At 38.3% G+C, this 24,905-nt stretch overlaps 1 long non-coding RNA gene and 1 other non-coding gene across 5 annotated transcripts in view; both read right to left on the bottom strand.

The window, feature by feature from the left end:
- Positions 1-24,905, bottom strand: part of LOC105094634 (uncharacterized) — a 525,835-nt gene that overhangs the window by 154,473 nt on the left and 346,457 nt on the right. The window lies entirely within an intron of this gene.
- Positions 5,997-6,069, bottom strand: TRNAV-AAC (transfer RNA valine (anticodon AAC)). The gene has a single exon. It is a non-coding gene; the product is annotated as a tRNA-Val (tRNA).

Below are 24,905 nucleotides of genomic sequence, written 5' to 3'. Positions count from 1 at the left end.
CCCCCTTCTATGGCCCCGGCGTATGTCATCACAGTTGCCATTAGAAATTAGTTAACGATATCACAGCCATATGTTTGCACATAGAACGGGTTTCACAATCTTACTCTTATAAGAAATAGTATTGGTTTCTTTGCTTTAAATTTACCAAAGCCCTTTCCCACCTAGCCAGTGTAAAGTTCTATCTCACTCTTTAGTGGAAAATCCTCCTTGCCCAATACTGGATAGAGGCCCCAGCAACTGGCACGCCTCAGAAGATGTAAAACAGGTTCTCTGAGCATGGTTTATTTGTGCCCTGCTTAAAATCCCAGTCTAATGACTGTGTCAGGTAGAACCGTATCGTTCCCATGCAGTGGGGAAGCGGGGAGCCTCACGTGGCTGCAGCCCTGAACCATCTGCTCTGAGATCCCCCACCCTCTGGCGTGCTGCCCGGGAGAGGGCAAGATCTCCACTCCTCCGCCCCCATGCACACTTCCTCTCAGCTGTGGGAGACTTTCTTCTTCTTTTCTTGTATTTTCTCAGAGGAACACCCTCTCTCAATTTCCCCTCTGGGACGCATAAAACACCCCTTCAGTAGGTTTAAATCATTTATAAAAGGCAAGAAGAAACACTGACATCTGTTTCTTCTGTGTTCTGCCCTAGAAAAATCCTGAAAGCAATGAAGTAATAAGGAATCAGTGAGCTCTACGAGACTGGGGAAGAACAAAATATCAGGACAAACACGCTATTTTTAGCATGACATCCTACTCTAGATTTCTCTTCCCCACTAGAATGTGGGCATCGTGACAGTAGGAAATATGTCTCTTCAATTTTGATATTACGATGCATAGTCTCAGACGCAGTAGGTCCTTACACGTAGTGGAAGGAAGGAAGAAGGAACGAACAGAGGACAGGAAGCATGAGGAGAGGGAAGGAGGGTAAGACAGAGGAAGGGAAGAAAGAAAAAAATAAGGATAGAAAGGGAGAAGAATATAATTATTGTATCAATGCAACAAGTGTGCATTGGACAAAGAAAGTATTCCAAGTACGTTGCTAAGTATGATTGGTAATATAAAGGGCACCCCAGGATTCTCACAAATCAGAAGGCGAGAGATACATGTAAATATATATAAGTAACTCTTGAGACGTGCTCTGTAGCATACCAGGAATCTACCATATGCACAATCTCTCTAAAAAAGACCATTCTGAGGCACACATAGTTTGGCCAACAAGGCTACCAGCCTCCAATCCCAGATGACTGCACTGGAGGGGACACATGACCCAAAGACACTGAGCTGGCAAACCAAAATGTGTCTTTTATGAAAAGATGAACTGAGCTAACACTGTGTATTAAATTGATATGATTTTAAATCCACTTGTTTGTGACTTAAGAGAAGTTGTCTCAATCCACTTGTTTATGACAAAGACAAAAAACAAAGTTGTCTTTAGAGGTGAAGTTGTCTTGATATAGGGATGGAGTGGGGTCAGGCTGTTGTCCTTGACACGCAGTAGCTCAGTGTGTGAGCGGCTAAGAACGTGCGGAGCAGCAGCTATGGCCAGGGGATATACAGATGATGAATACTGTGAGTTTGCAAGGAATATCCCAGAGTTTGTCAGCACAAAGCTAGTCTTTGCTGATCTAGTTCTCCAAAGATCTTGAGACACTTGCTCATGCCATGGCTAATGTGACTCTTTGGTGAGCAGTGGTGGTAAACTGTGCAACAGTCTCAGGAAGAGAGGGGACAGCTATTCCTCCTAGGCAGTGTCACAAGCCAGCCACAGTCCCCTGTGATGATAACCCTTGGAGCACCCTAGCCTGCCCGCCAACGCCAGTGCCAATGTCCCCTAGCAACGTGCTCCAGCAACAAGGGACTTAAATTTTTGCCCTGGCGTCTGGACGTCAGCTTTTGGTTGGTGAAGTCGTCTCTCCTGAGAAACCAAAACCCATAGAAAAAGTACCTTTCAACTGAATTTGGGCTTTATTTCTGTCATCTCCCCTTGCTGGAAACAATAGTATAATGAATCTATCATGGATTTGGAGAACGTTATTTATTTATTGGCTTATTAAGAGATATTATCCTGTATGCTGTTAGCTTGTGAAATCATTTTAATTCCCGCAGTGAACTTGTGTTAAATAAACTATTGGCAAAGACAATCTCAGTCTCTGAGCATAATCTGCCACCCTTTGGAACAAAACAGCCATTCAGGTTCTTTTCAGGAGGGAAGCAGCTGGCAAAGGCAGCCAAGGATCACAGACCATTCTAGCAGGAGTCTGGGCAGCTCTTCAGGACCAGCTGGGAACTGATGTCCTGAAGAGACTCACAGACATAGAAACAAACAATGGTTATCAAAGGGGAAGGGGGGATAAGTTAGGAGTTTGGGATTAGCAGATACAAACTACTCTATATAAAAGAGATAAATGATAAGGACCTACTGTATAGCACAGGGAACAATATTCAATACTTTGTAATAATCTATAATGGAAAAGAATCTGAAAAAGAATTTGTATATGTATGTGTGTAAGTATATATACACATATATATGTCTGTCTGTCTATCTATCTATCTATCTATCTATCTATCTATCTATCTATCTATCTGAATCACTGTTCTGTATACTGGAAACTAACACAACATTGTAAATCAACTATATTTCAATTTTTTTAAAAAGAGCAGAAATTAAGGAAACTAGAGGCTCTGACATAGAAAATTGAGCACATGAAGAATGAGGAAATGTTTCCATAGAAAATGGAGAGAAAATCAGACAGGCCATTAGATGCAGGGATTTTTTTTGAGAGAGAGATTTGGGGAGAGAGGAGAGAGAGAGAGAGAGGAGAGAGAACAAGGCTCGAGATACTGAAGGAACTTGCAGGCGTAGTATTGCCTCATCTTTGACAGTTTCCAGTCCGAGCATATGTGTGTCCTCATCATCCACTCCCTTTCTTATTAAGGTAACTTGTGTGGGGTCTTGGGTTCCTTCAACTGAAGATCCTGACAGAACAAGAGCAATAAAGGGCAAAGGGAGTCAAGTCAAGAAGTTTCCTGCCTCTCTCAGAAACAGTGGCGGCACAATGCTTAGCCAGGGTCCTCGGTGGTGGCTGACCCTCAGGTTACTCATTCAACTTTAAAATATAACTTTAACATACTTGAGGTCTAGAAATTCTGGTGAGTTTATAACCAGCAGATCTAAAATGAAGGAAGTCCAGACATCCACATTTTTTACAGTATTGAGGGTGACCCTCAGGCATAGCCAGTGGGGAGAAGACTACAGTTGCTGTATCTTTGCATTGGAAGGCAGCCCTGAGCATCATTAGCCTTTACAAATGCCCCATTTTTTGCTTTATTTTGTGTGTTTGGAAAATTTACAGTCCCTGACTCTTTAAAAGATATATCACGATGTGAGTTGTTTTGGTGTTAATCATGTGATTAGGTACTTATATAGTCCAACCTATGAGCCACTGTTATTTCTAATCACCTGCTTTGTTCAATATCCCCTTCCCTTTTCTTCTTTTATGTTTTTATTTACTGATGTCTACTATATTCCAGGAGTTGAATTTGCAGCCTGGCTTGGAGGAGGATGACACTTATACACAGGTAATTACAAGTCAAACAAATAGGTGATGCACATCATAAGGATGATGACATAAAGTTAATGGTACTAAAGTTGCGAAGTAATGTCTGGTGAAATATATGATTTCAAGACTTCTTGATTTGCTCAACTGGGTCTCAATTTTTAATTCTCTATTTAAATCCTCTCCCCTTCCCTGAACTGTTACTCTCTGATTTCAACACTGGTTTGGTGATGTATGTGACATGTTCCTCACTCAGGTACTTTCCAAATGCTTCTGAGATCAAAATATTTACCTATAGTCATTGTAATTGAATGACAAAAGAGAAATACATGCATTTTCATTTGTACCCAGTTCAAACGCGGGGTATAGGTTAAAAAAATCATATTTAAGTGATAGGGCATCCCTGGAAACAAGTAATAGTCATATCGAATCGTGATTCAATTTGGTAAATATTATCTGACTACTAGGAAATCATGAGACATATTGTAGCAACAGAGCAGCATGTCTTCTACCATAACCTTTTTATTTATTTAATCCAGCTCATTAATAAAGATCTTTGGTTTTCACGATGTACGAATACTTCAAAACCACAGGCTCACATTTTGACAGCTAATTTTGCAGGATATAATTTTCCTGCTTAACCCAAGAGGAAAAAAAGAGAGATGATTGAGATTAATCATTTGTAAAATTATAATTCTGTCTCAGATAATAATTTGCAAGATCTTTCCCTTTTCTGAAATCCCCAGAATGCACCATAAATTGTCACACTTTGTAACAGAACATGTAACACATTAGGGGACTCCTAATAAAGCAAGTCTGCTAGAAAAACAAACCAATTGCCTTATAATTGGCATGTTCCCCATGTGACTATTCTCCTGTGAAGGAACATTGTGCCTTGGGTGAAGAAGGGTTTAAAAATTATTATTCAAGAGGTGGTTATCTCCATCTCTTATTACCATTTGAGCTGTAATATATGGTATTTCTTTACTTCGAGTAAGCCTGTTAGAAGATACCATTGTGTACCCAGAAGGTGAATTGGTCCCTTGTGGAAAAGTGAGCAAATTCAGAAAATTTTAATTATGTTCAATAAAAAAAGACTATCAAAATGGACATATGAAAATACTGACTCTTAGAGAATGGCTCTGTGTGTCCAAGGTGGGCAGGGCTCACTCCTGTATTGGCAGAGCCCTCTGTAAACTTTGCCTTTCTAAATCCACTTTATAGGCATTTACTACTTTTCCAACAACGAACGCAAAGAAACCTCAATGATTTTATATGAGGTTGGCAGATAGTACACAGACTGTATCAGACTCTGTGGAAGGGGCAGGGGGACGGAGCATGGCTCTCTTATTTTGTGGCCCACTTTTAACTAAACTGGTTAGGGCTGAAGCAAATGAGATCAGGGTCATGGGCTCAGAGCCTGTGTGGGCCGGCCAGCTTTGCTCTGTTCGCATCTGCAGACTACACTCAAATTCCACCAGTCCCAGGAATACATGCTGAAGGAGCATAGGCTACAGAGGGTTTGAATGAGTCAAAATACTCCCATCCCTAATTCTTATTTAAAAAAAAAAAAAGCACCCAAAGGCCTGTTCTGCCGAGAGCCGATCATTTCTTACTGATCCCACAGCCTCCATTTTGCTTTGACCCATCGTTATCTTTTGCCAGGATCATTGATACAGCTTCCATCTCCTTTCCCTGCTACATCCCTTGCCTCCTTCAGAATGTTCTCAACAATGCTGCACAGCAATCCTGTTAAATGAAAGTCAAAATACACCACTCTTACACTCAAAACCGTCTGATAGCTTCCCTTCTAACTCCAAGTAAACGCTGAAGTCCTTGCAATGCCCCCCAAAGACCCTAGACCATTTGCAAATCCACTGCTCAGTCTTTCCTCAACACAATGGAAACTCTCTCCTCGCGCTTCCTCCACAACGTCCGGCACACGCCCCACAACGATAGGCTTTCAGGCACACAGGGGAAGACTGTTGATCAGAAGATGCTGCTTTTTGAGATAGCGCCTGAAGAAAGAAGGGGCAAAGGCCTGGCTCCTTCTTAAAAACTGGAAAAAAGAAGGAAATTAGAGAGCAAATCCATAAATGGATCCCATGGATTTTGTTTCTTCCATAACAGTAGAAGCAAACACAAATTAATATCTCAGATATTTCAGTAAATATGAATTTTCCCACTACACGTAAAAAGTAATCTCCTAACAGACACACATTATTATATATAAAATAGATAAACAAGGACCTACTGTACAGCACAGGGAATGATACTCAATATCTTGTAATAAAATATAATGGACAAGAATCTGAAAAGAAAAAAAATATATGTATGTATGTGTAACTGAATGACAATAATGATGGAGAGGCAAGTGCCCACGTTCTCTTGAGACTTGGAAAGTATTGGCTCAGTCTCTCTTTATATAAGTTAAAAAATTTTTTTTTAATGGAGGTACTGGGGATTGAACCCAGGGCCTTGTGCATGTTAAGCACACACTCTACTACTGAGCTATACCCTCCCCCCATATATGCTTTTTTTAGACAAAAAAATGACAAGCAAATATGGTGAACAAATAAGTGGCAATATTTTATTAAGATGTGGTATTTCAAAAAAGTTTCTAGAATTTCTCATTTACTTTGACTAACTACATTTCTTGGTAGAAGGTGTTGTGACTGTCCCTAGAAAATGTGTATTCAGATTCTTTCAAATTAAAATAAGGCAGTGAAATGAAAAAAACAAAAACAAAAAAAGAAAAAGAGAGAGATTGGCACCTACTTGTATGCCTATATGTTCAATGCCTTTCTCAAAAGGAAATATAGTGCCAAAATAATCCACCCAAGACAAGTAAATGAAATATGAATTAGTGGTGGTAACTGAATCTGTGGCAAAAGCACAAGTACCATTTATTTTCTGATTTGGGCTGACATCTCCAAAAAATTTGATTTTTAGTGGGACTTAAGAATGGGGAAATCGAAAAAGAAAAAAAGAAAAAACCACCTGTTGTATGGCTCAGAGTCTTGATCTTCTGTGATATGCAAACATGATTTGATCTTACCCTGGATTTCTTGGACATTTGCCTGAGACGACTCACCACTCACAAGACCACCAGGCCACCTCTACCACAAACACTCATGTAGCTCTGCTCAGAGTTAACTGATACACAGAGCTAGAAACTCATCCTGGCCTGGAGAGATATGAGACAAAGGAATCAAATGATAGGTCTAGTGGAAAAATTAACAGCCTCTGCTGTTGCTGTCTACATCTTTGTTTGGATTTTCTGGAAGTCTGGGCCTCTAAACTGACAAATGAAGCTATGACTATACAATCAAAACAACTGGTGGAAAACTGGAAAATCCAATCAGCCAGGTGTTTTGACTACACAATCTCTTATGGCCATTTTGACTAATCGTTTTCACTATGTTCATTATTTTCTTTTTTAATGATCGCTTTTTCCTATTATGTAAGGTAATGTATTTTATTGCAGGAAATATACACATACACAGTACAGCTGTGAACATTTTGTAATCCAGAATTTTTATACTATTAATATTTTTATGTCTATTATAAGTTTTTAAAAAATTCCTTATTTATCTATATGTGTGTGTATATTTTTTATTTACATATACTCTCTACCTAGTTATTTTGTAATCTCTTTCTCTTACTAAAAATAAACCATGATTATTTTCCTAGATAATTAAATATTATTTTCCAGCATGGTTCTTAATTATTGAATAGCACCATAATTTTCTTTCCCCAGTCCCCTATGGCTGGACAACTAAATTACTTCTAGTTTTCAAAGTTATAAATACATAAGGTACTTCTGAACAATTCTGAACATAAATTTTGCACAGATTATCAGATTATTAGTAACGATTATAATCTGAATGCATTTTTGCTGAATAATATTGATGAACTGACAACTAATTTATTGAAAGAGCCCAAGTAAATTTGTTAAACAATTACTTATATTTTTTCATCCAGTAGGACAAAACCCCAGCAGAATAATACTATCTTAAAATTCTAGACTATATATTCAGTGGCGTGCTTTTCCACATTTAACTCATTTTGAGAGCAATACTCACATCATCCCATTACTGTGTGACACACAGGTGTCTTAGACTTGATGAACTGTTAATGTTACTTAGGCTATTACATGTATGCTGATCAGAGGCAATTTGGAGACAGGATGTTTGAAGCTCTGTCTTCTGTTGAATATGAGTCTGGCAGGAAATGTGTCACTAATTCAGGGAATCTCCCGGAGACTTCTTGTTTTGGAAGTTAACTACTTCTAGAGAAGCATAGATACTTATCAGTTGGGTAGACCTTTCTTCAGATTTCTACAAAGGAATCAGAATTTGTGTTTGGCTCAATCAACTAAATACGTCTGGATTCTATACAAGTCACTGTGTATACATACACTTTCTTGGCCATGTTACCCAAATCAACAGTCACTTCTCCAGGTCACTGCCCTTAACAAGATACAGTGGCGTGGGTCTCTTGAAACATCTCCAGGGGTCCAGCTGAGCTGGGTTCCCAGAACAGCATCTAGAACAGCATAGCTACTAGATGTCTCTTGAGTCTTGGCTGAACTATAACTCAGAGGGAAATCAAGTCTCAATATCTTCAGTAAGTCTTTTCCTAATTCAGTGCCCATAATCCCATTACTTCTGATAAAAGCTATTACTTCCCAAGGTTGAAGTTACAACATAACTTCTGTAGAATCACCCTGGCCTTCTGCCTTCTGCACTATTTAGAACACGGAATACAAAACATTTCTCTTTAGTAGGAAATAAGTCAATTTGTAGCATATCTTCACCCCTTCTGCAGAAGTCTAGAGCAGACGGAGTCTGTTTTGCAGTACTTTGTGGAGAGCGCTGCACATGGACACCAATCATGGACTTCTGATACATGTTCATATAGAACAAATCATATGCTTCTTCATTACCTGGTAGTAGAGGCTAGAATGTACAGGAATATGGTTCATTTTGGAAGGTATTGACTGTTCTATTGATTACAGAAGGCAATCACTGGATTGGAATAAATGCTACTTATAATTTGTCTATATACATCCTAAACCAGCATTAGAAAAACAGTACAAAAACAGGGTAAAAGAGTATGTTTAGCAATACCCAATTTTTACAGCAAGTATTTCTAGTAACATGGCAGAATATTCAGTAGTATTCACCGGTATTTTGAGTGATGAAAACCTCTAAGTAACTGCTTTCTTATACTTCAGATCTAGGTTATTTAGACTATTGCATAGAGAAAGAAATGCTCAGTATTTTGAGCCCTCTGGAGACCAAGAAAGATGAAGTATGTAAAGTAGAAAGATAGCTTAAGTTTCTTTTCAAGTTTCTACATAAATCTAAATGGCTCTTCAGTAATTAAAGCACACCCTAATTGCTTTGAGGCCATCCAACTGGAATAAACATTAGGGACCTGGACCACTGGAAAGAATCAGCTTCACTCCAGTGTGGGAGAACTGAGGGAACCCACAAGGAGGCCTTTGGTCTAGAGCCACAATGCACTCACTCTTTGACATTCACTGACATAAGCAATTGGATCATCCAACAAGCCCCTCTTGCTCAGGAAAGTGAAGATAAGAACAGAGTACAGATAATGGTAGTCATGATGATTATTACAATAAACAAGCGGAAATGCTCTTCAACTTGAGTCATGGCTTTCAATTTGCGGTTTATGCAGGAAGAAACATAGTAATGGCTAGAGAATGAATATGTAAGGCCAAAAATGTGCCTTCAGCTTTACAGGATAATCTTACATACAACATCCCATCTCCAACAAAGAGTGAGTTTTGCTAGAAAAACCACGTTGCCCAGTGGCTACCTTCAGAAGTACCAGTTCACTTTCTTTTTATCAGTTCTGTTACATTTGTACCCCTTAGCTTGTTAGGACTTCTCTGTGTAGTATACCAATGGTTCCAGGCGGTTTGTTTTACTTGTTTAACCTGGGAGTCCTAGAATTCTATTGATTCATTTGTGGTTTTTTGTTTTTTGTTTTTTACTGTACAGCACAGGGAACTATATTCCATACTCTGTAATAGCCTATGATGAAAAGGAATAGATCCATACATGATTCATTTATTTTTAAAACCAAAACCAAAACCAAAACCAAAAATCAAATGAACAAAGCCTGGCATTGCTTTAAGGCATCACTTTTGTTGTATCAGACCACTGATTCGAACATAATAAAAGACTGCATAGTTTGAGCATTAGGTTTAGTAATTACATGTGTGCATTTTCATTAAACAAACTATTGTTCTCTCAGTGCCTATTAGAGCCTATAAAGCTAGGAAGCCCAAATTTATTGCACTCTCATAAGAAGGAAAATAGCGTACCTCAGAAGTGTACATTGTATTTTGGTTTGCTGTTTATTACGGCCAAGATTTCACCCTTGGTTCTGAAACCTAAGGTGAATTGGGACATTCTTCAGTTCATGGATAGTTTTAATTTGGAACAAGTAAAATGAGACAATCTTACCTGACACTGTTTAAAAAACTAAGGTAAGAAGGAGAGATCATTGATTTGGAAGTTAAGTCAACTCAGCAACAAGGCAAATATCTGTTAGTAACAAGAATCATCCTCACGTGGAAATTAAAGCTTTGCTACAGTGTAGATGAATCTAACAGCCCTAAATAAAATGTATTAAACCTTTACAAGCGTGCACCCATCTACTCTCCATCAATAGAAATGCTTTATAGAAGTTTCATAAAGGAGAGAGAATGAAAGCATGAGATCATCATCAAAGTATTTATATTGTGCTCTGTCATGAGAACTGGTACAGCTGATATTTTGTCATACTTCTGTTAGAAAAGACAGGAGGTCCCCATCTCAGGGCCCCCACATAAGAAATTAGATGGGATTGGATGTCATCACTGTCAATCATTCAGGCATAAGAGAGGGAGGCGGGACATCTAGTCCCAAGTGAAATGAGACCAGAAGGTACCTGTGTCATCTCTGTCAGCCCCTTTACTGCTTTAACTTTTTGATACAATTCAAAGAAAGAAAACTCCCAATAGAGGGATGGCTGAGAATCCAAAGTGAGAAATATGTGAATAATACTTAATATTATCAAGAGCAAAAACTAAAAGAGCTTGTAGAAAATCCTTTTTGTTTCATCTTGGAGGTTTGAAGTTTTCTCTCAATGCTTATAAAGTGAGCAGATTAAATAAGGTAGGACCTAGAAGAGAAGGTACTCTCCCCTGATCTTTAGCCAAGAATGCTCCTGAAACACCCCCCAGCAATCTGGCAAGGTAGCATTATAGCATCATCATTTCACAAATAAGAAAACCGAGACCAAGAAAGATCAGACATCTCTTTCTGTATCACCCTGCAGGGAGGTAGTAAAATGGGAAACCTTGTCTGCTGGCTCCGTCTAATGCTTTTTCAAATAGCAGAGTGAGAATGATGAGATAATTGTGCAAGATGTGAAAGTAAAGAATGTATATTTAGTTGGTTAAACAAAATCCACGATTTGAAAACTGAAGGCAAGGTGACTTACGTGTCACCGCTGTAAACCCCAGTTTTCCTGCAGGCAAAGAGGAGGCGTTTGTCTCTTCAAAACACAGATGAGATGTACTTAGACTAGAGAGGAAGCTCCTAGGGTTATTTCCCTACCCGACAGTAAACTAACGTGGTGACACTCCTGAGACTAAAGGTATCCAATGGTACATTTCTGTCAGAATTGCTCAATATGGAGTTACTTAGTTTCTGGATTTGAACTTGTTTGGGTTCCAAGAGCCAAGTTCTTCCTGACTGTGCAGACATGTGAGGCTGCAGGATGCCATAAACCTTTTATCTTTGAGCTAACAAGAATCTACACATTTTAGGAATCTTTTTTTGGAGTCAACCTTAGGAATATTTTTGGAGCCAGACAACATAATTACCCTCATATTTTAGTCGACCACGCCTGATTACTGAACAACAAAAATGGTATTAGTCATATTGCAAATCCTTTGTACAGCCCAAAGTGGTTTCAAATTATATATATGTAGTAACTTGGGACACTTTCAAAGGACAAATATCTGACCACTTACGCATATTCAAAATAATATCTTAAGGTCCAGGAAGACAGTTTCTAAAAAAGAGCTCCAACAATTAGGGAGCAATGTCAGTGTAATATGAATAGTGGCCTCCAAAGTGACTGTTTCAAGTGACTTCACTCATTTGGATGTTTGGGTCCAGAAATGTTTATATAATTAATGTAAGAATTCTTTTCACAGGGAACTCTCTCCAAATAAGATAACGGCTATATGTGTCACTGATTTTAATAGTAATTTCACATTTTGATTATGTATTATTCACTACTGTGATTTTTCTTTCTAACTGAGATACACCTTATAGTAAAGGACACAGCTGTCAGGTGTACAGCCTGAAGAGTTTCAACACGTGTATGTACATGTCTGTGTAATGAATACCAAGATCAAGATACAGAATATTTCAAGCACTCAACAAGCCTCCCTGTGTTTCTCATCCCAGGCCTACCACTGATCTGACCTTTAATCACAATAGATTAGTTTAGCCTACTTTTGAATTTCATATAAATGGAATCATAGAAGTGTACTCTTTTGTATCTGTCTCCTTTCACTTAACGTCATGTCTGTGAGATGCACCCACGTCCTTGTGTGTAACAGTCTCTCCTTTTTGATGGTTTGAATATTCCATTCTATTGTTAGACCACGACTCATTGACCCATTCTACTGTTGGTAGATGTCTGGATTTTTTACATTTGGGGGCTGTTATGGATAAAGCTGGTTAGAGCATTCTTATATGTGCCTCTGGGTGAAACTAAGTCCTCATTTCTATTTGGTATGTTGCCAGGGGAAAAATTGTTGTGTCATACATAACTTTTGGAAGCATGGCCAAAAATTCTTCCAAAGTGTCTCTACCAATTTACACTCTGACATAAAAGGAAAAACCATTTAGGTAGTTGACCTTCCTATATTCATCAGTGTTTCTTTACATGAGTTGTCTGGCTTTTTTTAAGGGAAGCTTAGAGACAGTATAACAAAATCACTGCCATATATTTTCTTCTTTGCTCTCCTGGACTATTTCTAATCCATTGCATTTGTAGTCTCCATCTTCTTTCCTCCTATTTTCTCCAGAGATACAAGGTGATTCCTTTATGGCACTTCACAGCTGATTTGTGTCTCTTGTATTTGCACTTGGGGTGAATTTCTGGCAAGAGAGTGGGCCATGCTCTCCTCTCTCACCTACTGCCTGTGTGGATAAGCCTCTGATGAGCATCAGAGGCAGAAGGCCATGACTCACTGTGTGTGTGAGCAGACATGAGACCCCAGAGGTTTAACACAGGCAGTGTGATAGCTTTAGTAGCGTCTCATAAAACTCAGAGAAGTATAAGGACAAACTCAATTCCAGATCCCACGGTTGCCACTACCTGAGCCTTCATCCTGTCATCACTCCTCAAGATTTCATCATTAACTTGCCCAGATAATTACCTTTTGGTAAGGCCAAGGTTCTAATTATTAATCAAGAAAACAAAATATCACTGGTGGTTCTTCCCAGCTGTCCGTTTTAGTGATTCCAGATGTGCAAATCAAAGAAATGTTGGCAATAGTGTGATGTCCAAAAAAAAAAAAAAAAAAGGAAATGAAATATGCAGACTGTTTTCTAAACATTGCAAAGGCCCTGGGAATCCAGTTAGCACCAAAATCAATATTTGCATTTTAATCTTTGCTTAATTTGAACTAATAGAGCCTGCACCAAACACAAAAGCCATTTGAAGTTGAATTTCTTTCTTTTCTCCCCTTATTATTTTTGTCCTTACAACTTTTTTGTAAAACATTTTGGAGGAAGCAGATATTTGGTTTAAATCTTTCATTTTCAAAATAAATATCCTTCTTTTCTGGGAACATAGATTAGGAATCCTGTATTGGGAGTTCTGTTTATAATATATTATCTTATTATGTATAGCTTAAGAGTTGTTTATTTTTTTTAATTTAATGAGCCTGAAATAAAATTAATTGGTACTAATTTGTACTACTTTGGTACTAATTTTCATATTTGGATATAACTCTTGAGTAACAAATAGAGCTAAAATAATTAGCAAAAGGCAATAATATGACACAGTTTAAAATAATCATCTCATTACAAAATGATAACAGTAGTAACAATAAACTATACTATGCGATCATAATAATAGTCCATGTTAAATCAAAATAATGCCCATGTTAGTTAATAATTCAGCTCTCTGACCATTTCACCCAACTAGAACATGAGAATGAGAAATTTAAGAGGAAATAAAGGGCCACTGTGTAGGTTAAATAGCCATATCAAAAGTCATAACATCATGTGTTTCTTTAAATTTCTTAAATTTTCTCCAATTTTATTGAGATATAATTGACATACTTCATTGTATAAATTTAAGACGTACAGCACAATGGGCTGACTTACATATATAGTGAAATCATTACCACGGTTAAGTTTAGACTAGCATCCTCATGTGCTTTTAAAAAACTACTTCAGGCTTCCACTTAGGGCCTATTACTTTTAATTTGCACACAATCCTAACCAACTACTCAAAGCAATTGGCTTTCAAACCCATGGTAGAAGTGCACCAGATTAGTGAGAGCTTGAAACAGTGCCACAGAAAAGCACATGAACAGCAATAAGAAATGATAGTCAATAGCAAGAAAGTAATAGTTACACAAAGTATAAAAGCAATAGCAATTACTTTGTTATTATTACTAAAGAAGCAGGGCTGCTTTGTTTCGGGAAGAGAGCTTACCTTCCCCAGATAATCCCCTTTCTGCCTCCTACTCTAGTGGTGGGCGCAGTGCCGGCAGCAGGCAGGGTAAGCTGAAAGCCCCTTGCTGGGGTTGCAGCATATGGCTCCCTTCCTGCCCTCAGGCTTTTCCAGCATTGTTACCTGAGCACCAAAAGGAGCTCACTCGGCCATCCCTGTGCGCGAGCAAACCTGAATTTAATGCTTCTGGAGGCCCACACTTGCCCGACACAGCAGAGACAGTGGACAGATAGCCCCTGCTGTCTCTTGGGTGAACAAAACTGACGTTCACCCCCTAGAAGGTCCCAAGCTGAGATGGAGCCCAGCTGTCCACTGAATGAGCAGCACAAGAATGACCCATGGACTGGCTTCCCCTACTTCCCAGTTCCCTTGTTCCCAGACCCTGACCTCAGTTCCTTGGGATTGCTTCCCAAACTTAATGACTAGCATGCAAGCCCTTGTCTTGGGCTCTGTTTTTCCAAAAAACTTACACAAAGACAGTTTGATCCCCCATAATAACCCTTTTATAAAGCAGATTCTTTGCATGGGATTGAAGAATTGGGTCAGTTGATTTCTAGCTGCGATACAATTGGACCCTTCACTTGGTCCACAAGATTCAGCAGATTTATTGGTTCTAGAGGTATCCATGGTGACTGGATGTCATTCCCCACAGAAGAGTCATGGCAGAGACATCTAGCAGTCCAGAGAAAGGCTGGGCCTTATGTGGCAGCAAACTCCTCATTGTTGTCAAAGCAGCTCCCAGCCCAGCAGAGATTGTGCTCCTGACCATTCATGTGACAGCGAGTGACTATGTAACCCCAGCCTACATGATTCCATCAGAATCCCCAAGTCACAAGGTCACACAGGTGGCCTTTATTGTTTGATAGAAATGCTACATATGCCAGTTGGGGCCCAGCAGATCCACAGGGCACAAGTAAGCTGATGAAGAGGTTATCCTTTTTCTGTATTACTGCCTCTCCTTCACCCTTATACTTCTGGCCTCATAGAGGGTGACCTAACCCAACCAACAGAAGAGGGAAAACCCTTGGTTCTGCCACAGAGATGGGTCAGCTTTTTGTACTGGTACAAGCTAGAAATGCACAAATAAAGTCCCACTCAAAATAAGGCCCTGGAATGGTGGTGAAGATAAGCCCTCTCATTTTGCAGACCTGTGAGCAGAGAAATTCAGCCTCTAAAGGGGGGTATGGATTTGGGTGGACAGCTAAGAGTCTTATCAACTCCTCCCTACACTCTCCATACAGATTATTTGGTACTTACTATGTGGTAGGCATTATTCTACTCAATTTTTATACTCAACTCTGTAAATTAGCTATCATTCTGATATATGAATTTTATTTTTAAGTAACTAAGATAGGTTAAATTATTTGCTTAAGGACACAGCTGTTCAGTGGGTTGTACGTCACGGACGACCCAATGCGTGCATTTTCTACTACAGTGTATTCACTGTCAAGTATAAAAGCATATATTATTTCCAAAATAATGATTCCAAGCTAAGAAAGATTAAAATTCATTTAGCATAATGTTTAAAAGCATTAGGAAATATACTTTAGAAAGATTTTAACTCAAAAAGTCAAGATTAAAAACTTGGTGTTTAGAAGTGTGAGTCTCCCAATCTCAAGAAGAAACCCAACCGTTTTGGGTATTACACAACCTGTGGATTCAAGAGGATATGACTCTAGCAGGAGAACTTAAGAAAACAGTGAAACTGAGAACGCCAAATTAAAGAGGGTTTTCTTCTAGACCAGTAGTTTGCAAATTATGTTCCAGGGAGCCCCCAAACTGCACAATCGTTCTTCAGAGTGTAGCATGGGGTCCAAGGCAGTTAATACAGACAGGTGGCAGTTTGGGCCCACTTATATGCCTTAGTAGCATTCTCACTTTTCTATTCCAAATGTTGGGGTTCTACCTAAAATTACATTCAAAAAAGAATTTGCTCCTTTAAAAATAAAACTTGTAAACCACAACTGGACATATATACCACAGGGATATATCAGAATACTGGAGTTCTCCATGCTTTGGAGGTAATTCACAAATTAGTTCTTTAAAGTACCAATAATTTCAGCCCAATAAAAGCTACTATCGTGTACTTGGCCAACAGGATCTCTGCCATTACACATTAGCATTAGAGTCAGCCGGAAATATTATAATGTTCTTATCTAGTAATATAAATGTACATTTCTTTGGAGTAACTGTAAACCTAAGTCCAGGCTTGGGCTTGTTTTTTTGTGGTTGTGGGAGTGAAAAGGTTCAGACAAGTAATATTCAAAATTGGCATAAGATTCCCATCTGCCTTCCTCGCCTGCAGTGAGAAGTGCCTTGCAGAGTTATGCCTGTGTCATTGAACTATGCCAGACAGGTGGGGTATGATTGGCCTCTAGGCCTAAAGTGCTCAGAGAACACTTCAACAAGTGGAGACAGGGAGGTCTTTAACGTTGAGGGTGGTTACTTGAAGGCGATGCACTGCAGAATGTGTCTGAACATTAGAGTTAGAGCCTGATAATAGGGAAGGCTGCTTACAAAAATGGAAATTCATTTCTCTAAGCCACAGAGCAGCCTAATGAACCCATTTGGAGGCTGAGTTCTTTGAATGACCTTAGAGTTGTTAGTAGACAGACCCTAAGGTCATACTGAGCTGCATCAGGCTTCAGGCTCATTTATTCTTTGGAAACATTACATAAGCCATAGCTTAACAGCAAGAACAAGCAAAGTTCTCAGGTTCTTTCATGATGGATATTTTCCCCCAAGGTCATCATTTTTACTGTTTCTTTCCTCTCTTCCTGTTTAGGTTAGGGTATCTTGAAACCAGGTGAGCCACTACTGGATAATTTGCCCTCTAATATCAATTCATCTTCCACTGACCTCTGCATCCAATTATGCCACTTTTAAAAGCTCCCAAAGTTAAAATTTTTTTTAACATTTTTTTATTGAGTTATAGTCATTCTACAATGTTGCATCAAATTCCAGTGTAGAGCACAATTTTTCAGTTATACATGAACATACATACATTCATTGTCACATTCTCTTTCGCTGTGAGCCACCACAAGATCCTGTATATATTTCCCTGTGCTACACAGTACAATCTTGTTTATCTATTCTACATTTTGAAATCCCAGTCTGTCCCTTCCTACCCTCCATCCCCCTGACAACCACAAGTTTGTATTCTGTGTCTATGAGTCTGTTTCTGTTTTGTATTTATGTTTTTTGTTTTTTTTTTTTTAGATTCCACATATGAGTGATCTCATATGGTATTTTTATTTCTCTTTTTGGCTTACTTCACTTAGAATGACATTCTCCAGGAATATCCATGTTGCTGCAAATGGCGTTATGTTGTCGGGTTTTATGGCTGAATAGTATTCCATTGTATAAATATACCACATCTTCTTTATTTAAGATCTGCTGTGAGCATCAAGGGATAAACACTGTCATTTAATGAAACTTTCAGATATTAAAAAAAAAATTCTGCCTAAAACACAATATGAGCAGAAACAACAACAAAATTTTCATCCCTGTTTCTTGACAGCCCAACCCCCTCCCCACCAGTTGTTAAGGAAAATGCAGCAAAGCCAAGTAAGCAGTGTCTGTTCTCCACATCTCATCCCTGTCTCCAAGCTCCAGAGTGTCATATAGATTAGAGTCACTGGGGACTGGGGGCAGGAAATCCCAGGAAGTAAGGAGGAATTAATTTAGACTACTAAAATTTACTGCAAAAAAGGAAAAAAAAATAGCTTTAAGAGAAAAGGCCATCAATAGGAGGCATGCCAGAAGTAGTGTAAGTAAAGAGACAGAGGCAGGGAGTAGTCATCACCTTGGATGGACAAGTTAGAGAGGCCAAGGACTGAGGAGGAAAGTTCAGCCAGTATATGGGAGTCCAGGCTGAAGAAGCTGTGGCCCTTCGTCTAAATCCATGTCCTACAACCCCCAGCCCCCTTGCCAGTGCTCCTCAAACTCTGCATCTTGTTAAAATGTAGAGCTGATTCCATGGGCCTGGAGTGGGGTCTGAGCTTCTGCATTTCTAACTCACTCCCAACTTGATGCTATAGGACTAGGAACCAAACTTTGAGTAACAAGTTTAAACAACCACTGTTGCTATTTGCTCGAACGTCCTTCCAGAGGCAGTCACTAGATATACAGTCATAATACAGTCATAACATGTACAACAAGCTTTTTAAAAAGGATAAAATAACTCACTGTATCAGCCGGCATTCTCTAGAGAAACAGAACCCACAGAGCCAATCTCTGTATATATCAGGGTGTGAAAGAGGGAGAGATTTTTAAGAAATTGGCTCACCCAATTGTGGAGACTAGTAAGTCTGACATGTATAGGGCAGGCTGGAAATTAAGAGTTTATTTTGCTGTCTTAAGGTAGAAGTTTTCTTCTCCAGGAAACCTGTTTTATTCTTAAGGCCTTCAACTGATTAGATGAGGCCCATTCACATTATCCAGGGTAATGTGCTTTATTTAAAGTTAACTAATTACAAAATTGGTGCAGTCATTATTGAGAACAGTATGGAGTATCTGTATATGTATCTTTATGAATCTATATGGGAATATGTGAATTACTTTACTGTACACCTCAAACATTGTAATCCAACTTTATTTCAATAGAAAAATTTAAAAAATAAAGTTAACTATTTATAAAGATTAATTACATCTACAAATACTTTCAGAGCAATAACTAGATTAATATTTAAACAAACAACCACATTCCATGGTCTAGCCATGTTGACACATGTCATTAAACATCACACATGCTATGTAATTTTTGACAAATTTGCTTTTTGCTCCCTTAACATGCCTTGAAAATCATTCTTTATTAACTGCCACATTGTATTCTATTATGTGAATGTGTCATAATCATACAAGTAGTCTTTAGTTGTTGGATATTTTACCTTTCATTATTACAAAAATGTTGCTATTATCACTTTTGGGAAGAAGTCTTTAACTACAAGTATGAATATATCTGTAGTAAAAATATTTAGATCTGAAAATACTAGTCAAGGAGTGTGTACTTTTCATAGCAATTAACAAATTGTTTTTGAAAACTAGACTTTACTGATTTATACCCTTAGTAAAAATGAGTAAGAATTTGTTTCTACACATTCTCAATGACACATTATATCACAAAATATTTTCAACTTTGCCATTCTGATATGTGAGAATGTTCATTCAAGTTTTATTTTGTGGATGACTGAATTATTTTACATTTAGAAGTTATTTGTGTTTCCATTTCTTTTTTGTCTAGTGTCCATTTTTCTGTGGTCAATAGTATTTTTAGCATTGATTTATTAGTTTAATTTATCTGATGAACATTAGTCATTTTATATATATGTGTGTATATATATATATGATACAAATACATTTTATTCCAGTACATTCAATGTCTTTTAACTTCATTTATGGTATTTTTCACTATGCAAATATTTTCATTTTTATGTACTGTTACGTGTCTTTAATTTTATGGCTTCTAGATTTTGTGTCCAGACTTTCTGTCCAAGAAAATATAATTTTTTTCTATATTTCCTTCCACATTTGTATGGTATGTCATTTTTTTGTTAAAATCTTTGACCATCTTACTTATTTTGGTGTAATGTGTAACAGAGATAAACTTCTCATTCTCACTCTTCTGGCTAGTCAGTTGTTCAAAATCCATTTGTTTGATAATCTACTTTTTTATCACATATTAAACTCCACCATGTATTGGCTCTACTTATAAAATATCTAGCCTGAAAAATCTATTATGTAATATTTATGACTGTTTTTTCTATAATATGTCTAGTTCTCCTAGCAGAAGAGCTAGTCCCCCTCAGAAATCTTATACTTTGAAACTTTTGTAGCCAATTTTCTAAGTTTGAATCAGTGTACCAGTGTCAAAAACTTATTGTTGGTTTTTGATTAATACTGAATTAAAGTTATGAATAAATTAAGGGAGAATGTCTATTCCATGCATTCTCAATAGGGATATAACACCCTTAATGGGACAAAAACTGGTTTTTGGAAGTAAAAAAATTTATTTTTTTTTTAACTTACTCTTTTTCTGTATAAAGCACAGATATATGTATAGTATATAAACAGATATTTAGTGTATCTATAGTATTAAAATTTAACAGGAGAGGGAGATTAAGAAAAACGTCTTAGGAAATAAACTTATGGTTACCTAAGGGGAAGTTTGGGCGGATGGGATAAATTAGGAGTTTGGGATTAACAGATATACACTACTACATATAAAACAGGTAAACAACAAGGACCTGCTATATAGCACCGGGAACTATATTCAATATCTTATAATAACCTATAATGGAAAAGAATCTGAAAAAGAACATATATATATGCATATGTATAACTGAATCACTTTGGTATATGCCTGAAACTAATATAGCATACATCAACTATAATAAAAAAAAATTTTTAAGTCTAAAAAGTCTCCTTAGGAGGCTATGATGAAAATACACTTGAGAAATGCTGTTCTCTCTATACAAAATTGATTGTTCTCAGCTAAGAACATTTCAGTTCTTGATATGTATTTAAGCCTCTTAGGTTCAACAGTAGAATTTTAAAATTTTCTTCAAATAGATCTGGGCATTTATTCCGAGGTGCTTTATCTTTTTAAAAAATTTACATTGAGGACAACAATTAAGTTTGTATATTAATCTTGTACAGTCAACCTATTGAATTTCTAATTGCAATTGTGTTATGGTTGTTCTTTGTTTCTCATTTTCTAGCATGAATATAATCAGCAAACAATGAAAATTTAGCATCATCCTTACTGACCCTTACGCTTATTATTTTTTTTTAGGCTACTTTATTATATTCATTCTGTATGTGCTTCACTGATGCAGAAAAACCAGTTCAGGAACAAAAAATGTATAAAATCCTTAAAAATATATACGTATTCTATATATTTAGTGAACACATATGCCCAACACATATGCCCTGAGGTGTTTTTGCTTTACTTTGTTTTTCGTATTGAACTCTGAGTTCAGAGCCCATTCTCTTTTCTCAGAGAAAAAGATAAAGACTCCCAGCATCCACAAGGGTTATAGCCCAAGATACCTGGAAAATTTCCAAATTTGCAAACACTTCTTATAAAGTTAATTTTCCCTAAGAAAAGCAAGTGCAACAACAATTAGAGAACAAAACTGTGTCACCAAGATGGGGACGCATGGCATCCAACTGTAAATCTCAACAAAAATGACAAATGATTGCATATTATGACCAAGTGGTCAACAGCAAATAGTAGAAACTGTGGTTGTTACCTCCAAGGATACCAAGGGTCTGCTGCATATTAGAATCTCACTGTAATGTGACAAAAACAAGGCATGGGATCATTTCTAAAGTGGGCCAATTGGTTTAGGTTTATGAGGGAATTTATACTTGCGTGTGAGCATCAGAAGGTAATTTATCCTATCCACGTTCCCCTGCATCATGGCTCCCAGCAAGTGTCCCAGAAGTGGCATTTGAGTGAGATTCTAGTGTATTATTATAAAGTGGAGAGCAAGTAACACACTCAATAGACACACTTTTTTAAACTTCTCAGAGTAAAACTTTGGAGAAAATGCCAAACATGCAGATGAAAATTAAAGAAAAACAAAAACAACTCTCCAGATGTTTTCCCTTAGAAAATACACAGGGATCAGTGTTCTTATTCTTTCCTTTTTGGAAACAGCTCATACAGTATAAGAGAACAAGAGTAAGATGACATATTAGGGTTAACAAAGGTCACGTTAACCTCTTAGCAGGGAAACAGCACAGGTGATATTGGATAACCAGGACAGCATATAAAAACCTCACCTTGGTGATTCTGGTAGGTTAACATTTTGGCCCAAATTTCTCACTTCTCTCTGCATGTGTGCTTTCAGCCATTTAACTCCTAAAACCTGTATTTCCTCCTACTATGGACAGAGTGCACTTTCTGGCCTCTTAAGTTTGGGCCAGTGGGACATTAGCAGACATGATTCATGCAGAGGCTTGAAATATGCTTGTGTGGTTAGGCTTACCCTTTGCATTCATGCTGGGCCATGAGGGAAGCTACCCTAGGTAACCCACTGGTCCAGTGAAGATAAAAGGCTTGGGGAGTAAATCTGGCCCCAGCCTGCAGCTTAGAGCCAAGCCCAGCCTAGATCAGCCAGTTCTCAGCCAACTTGCAGATGTGGGAGAGAGAATAAGTAATTGTGTCCAAGCCACTAAGTACTGGGATGGTTCATTACACTGAATTACTGTGGAAATAGTTGACATTTACCATGGAGGCAAAACAGACTGAGGATGAGTGGATGTCTATAGCACAGAGTTTCATACCGGTCTCAGCCTGTTGATGGTGATGCTACAGCTAGCGGTACCTGGCACTCAGCTGGGTCTGTACCTCACAGTCACTTCCCCAACCAGAGCCAGTGTTTTAGCTGGACTGACCCCTGTGGTTCTTATTACAAGTGCAAGATGCACCTCAGCAACAACTGTAAGGGAACTTTGGAAAAACAAGGTTTATAACTCACAGGTCCTGAGGGTACACGGCATGGCGAAGGGCCACACAGCAAGGTCGTTGGGGAGAGAGAGGGGGGTCAGAGAGAGAGAGCAGGGACCTGGGGCTCTGCTCTTATTGGGGCTGAGGATGGCGTGCCTAGGGTTTTCTGGGTTCACTCTCTGTTGGAGAATTTAAAACGTAAGGACAGAAATTAAGGTGCAGGGAGGGAAAATGGGGTCACTCAAGCAGTACATGATCTAGGATACCTAGGGCTTTCCAAAAGGGAAACTTTATGGGTGGAGCAGCCTGGTTCCTCATCCAGCTGTTTAGCTGGTAGCTGTGTCATACAGCTGCAATATGGCCATTGAGATGGATGTCTTTGACATGGATGCCTTGGTAATCAAAGGCTTAGTGTCATGCATTTGCATTATAATCAGAAAAGCTGATTGTAAGGCACTCACACTACACAGAGTCAACAGGAGTAATCAAGCCGCAACAAAGATGCAGACTTGAGGCTCTGTTTCTCTTCAGCCTCACTGCCTAACATGCTCCATTTCACTTTTTGAGCCTGCCAGTATATTCTTCCTCCAGTTTCTTGGATATGCCAAACACGTCATACCTCAAGGTTTTGCACATGCTGCCTTCCTTCCCAGCACAGCTCATCCTGCCCACTCTCCCACTCACCTCCTGAATGTTTTAAACATAGTCTTTACCTTTTTGGGTAATAGGACACCTTTGTTCTCAAAGTGTGCTTCCAATGACCTTAAAGGGGGAATTTAAAATATATTGACCCATGAATCAATAAAGATAACTCTATCTATCGAAACATTATTTGTACAATTTCTCTTAAGTTTGAACATGATTTAAACGAACACATGTATAAGAGCACAGTCTCATGGTGAAAATACTCAGAACTATAATAAAGCATTAAATAAGCTAACTGGCCAGGACTTTGAATTGGCCAACTTTCTTTTGGCTTTCTGCTGTGAGAGATGAGATATATTGCTAAGAAATAAATTAACAACTAGGATTGAATAAAATAAAACTTTCCCCTTTGAGTAAGGCCTGAATTTTCACATTTGAACCTCCTAGTACTATGGATATATAGAAGACAGAAACTATGACTCACTAAAACGGTCCTAGGCCAACACCTAACTGTCCAAGGAAAAAATGTTTTTGTCAGTTAGACTTGGCATCCTTAAGCAGAGAAGTAGGCTATTGTAATTTAGAATAATTTAATACAGTTTTTTATAAAGTAAATTTTGAGATTGATCCTCAGTTAACTAGAAAATTCCTGGAACTTTATTAACTTATGGTTTGATTGTAGGGTTGTCATATAGTGTGTCTGTGTGTGTTTGCGTGTGACACACACACATACACACAGTTGGGGCAAATAAGAATTAGTATTTATTGAGACCTTATTCTTGCCAAGAACTGTGCTGAGCAATTTACAGACATTATCTCATTTGATCCTTATAATAACCTTCCAAGATATATAAAATCTGGCCATCAACAGCTGCAGTAAAAATGCTAATTTGGGCCTGAGCAGTTTTTAAATGACACTCTAGGGCAATGGGTCTCAACCATGGCTGCACATTAGAATCATTTGGGAGCGTTAAAAAATCCTTATACCTAGGCCCCAGCCCAAGAATGTGTGAGAGTGGGATGCAGGCATCAGTACTTTTAAACTCCCCAGGTGATTACAATGGGCAGCTTAATAGGTTTATGAATCACTGGCTTTATAAGCTCAATGATGAGTTGAGAACCTGGACACTCAGTGATACATGTTTGGTCTTAAACATGGCTGCACTTTTGCTGCTGTGAGAGAGACCTTAGCAACACAGCAGTCCTCAGCACCCTTGCCATAGTGTAAGGAGCATCAGCTGTGCTTGCTTCCAGTAATTCAGACTCAAATTCAGATTGGTCACTAGGTAAAGATGCTTGAACACATGTTTCCATTATTTCCTAAGAGCAGGACTAATCATATACCACTTTAAATCCTTTTCCCGGTTAGCATTTGTCCCAGCCAAGCAGGAGAAGTGGTGCTCTGCATTTCATGTTACCTGCGTCAGACGAGGACACAATGTCAAGGCCAGATTAAAGATGAGATGCGGTTTT

Source organism: Camelus dromedarius, chromosome 4 (assembly GCF_036321535.1).
Source record: "Camelus dromedarius isolate mCamDro1 chromosome 4, mCamDro1.pat, whole genome shotgun sequence".
NCBI lineage: Eukaryota > Metazoa > Chordata > Mammalia > Artiodactyla > Camelidae > Camelus > Camelus dromedarius.
The sequence above is the reverse complement of the archived record's forward strand: the minus strand, read 5'-3'. Positions and strand labels throughout refer to the sequence as shown.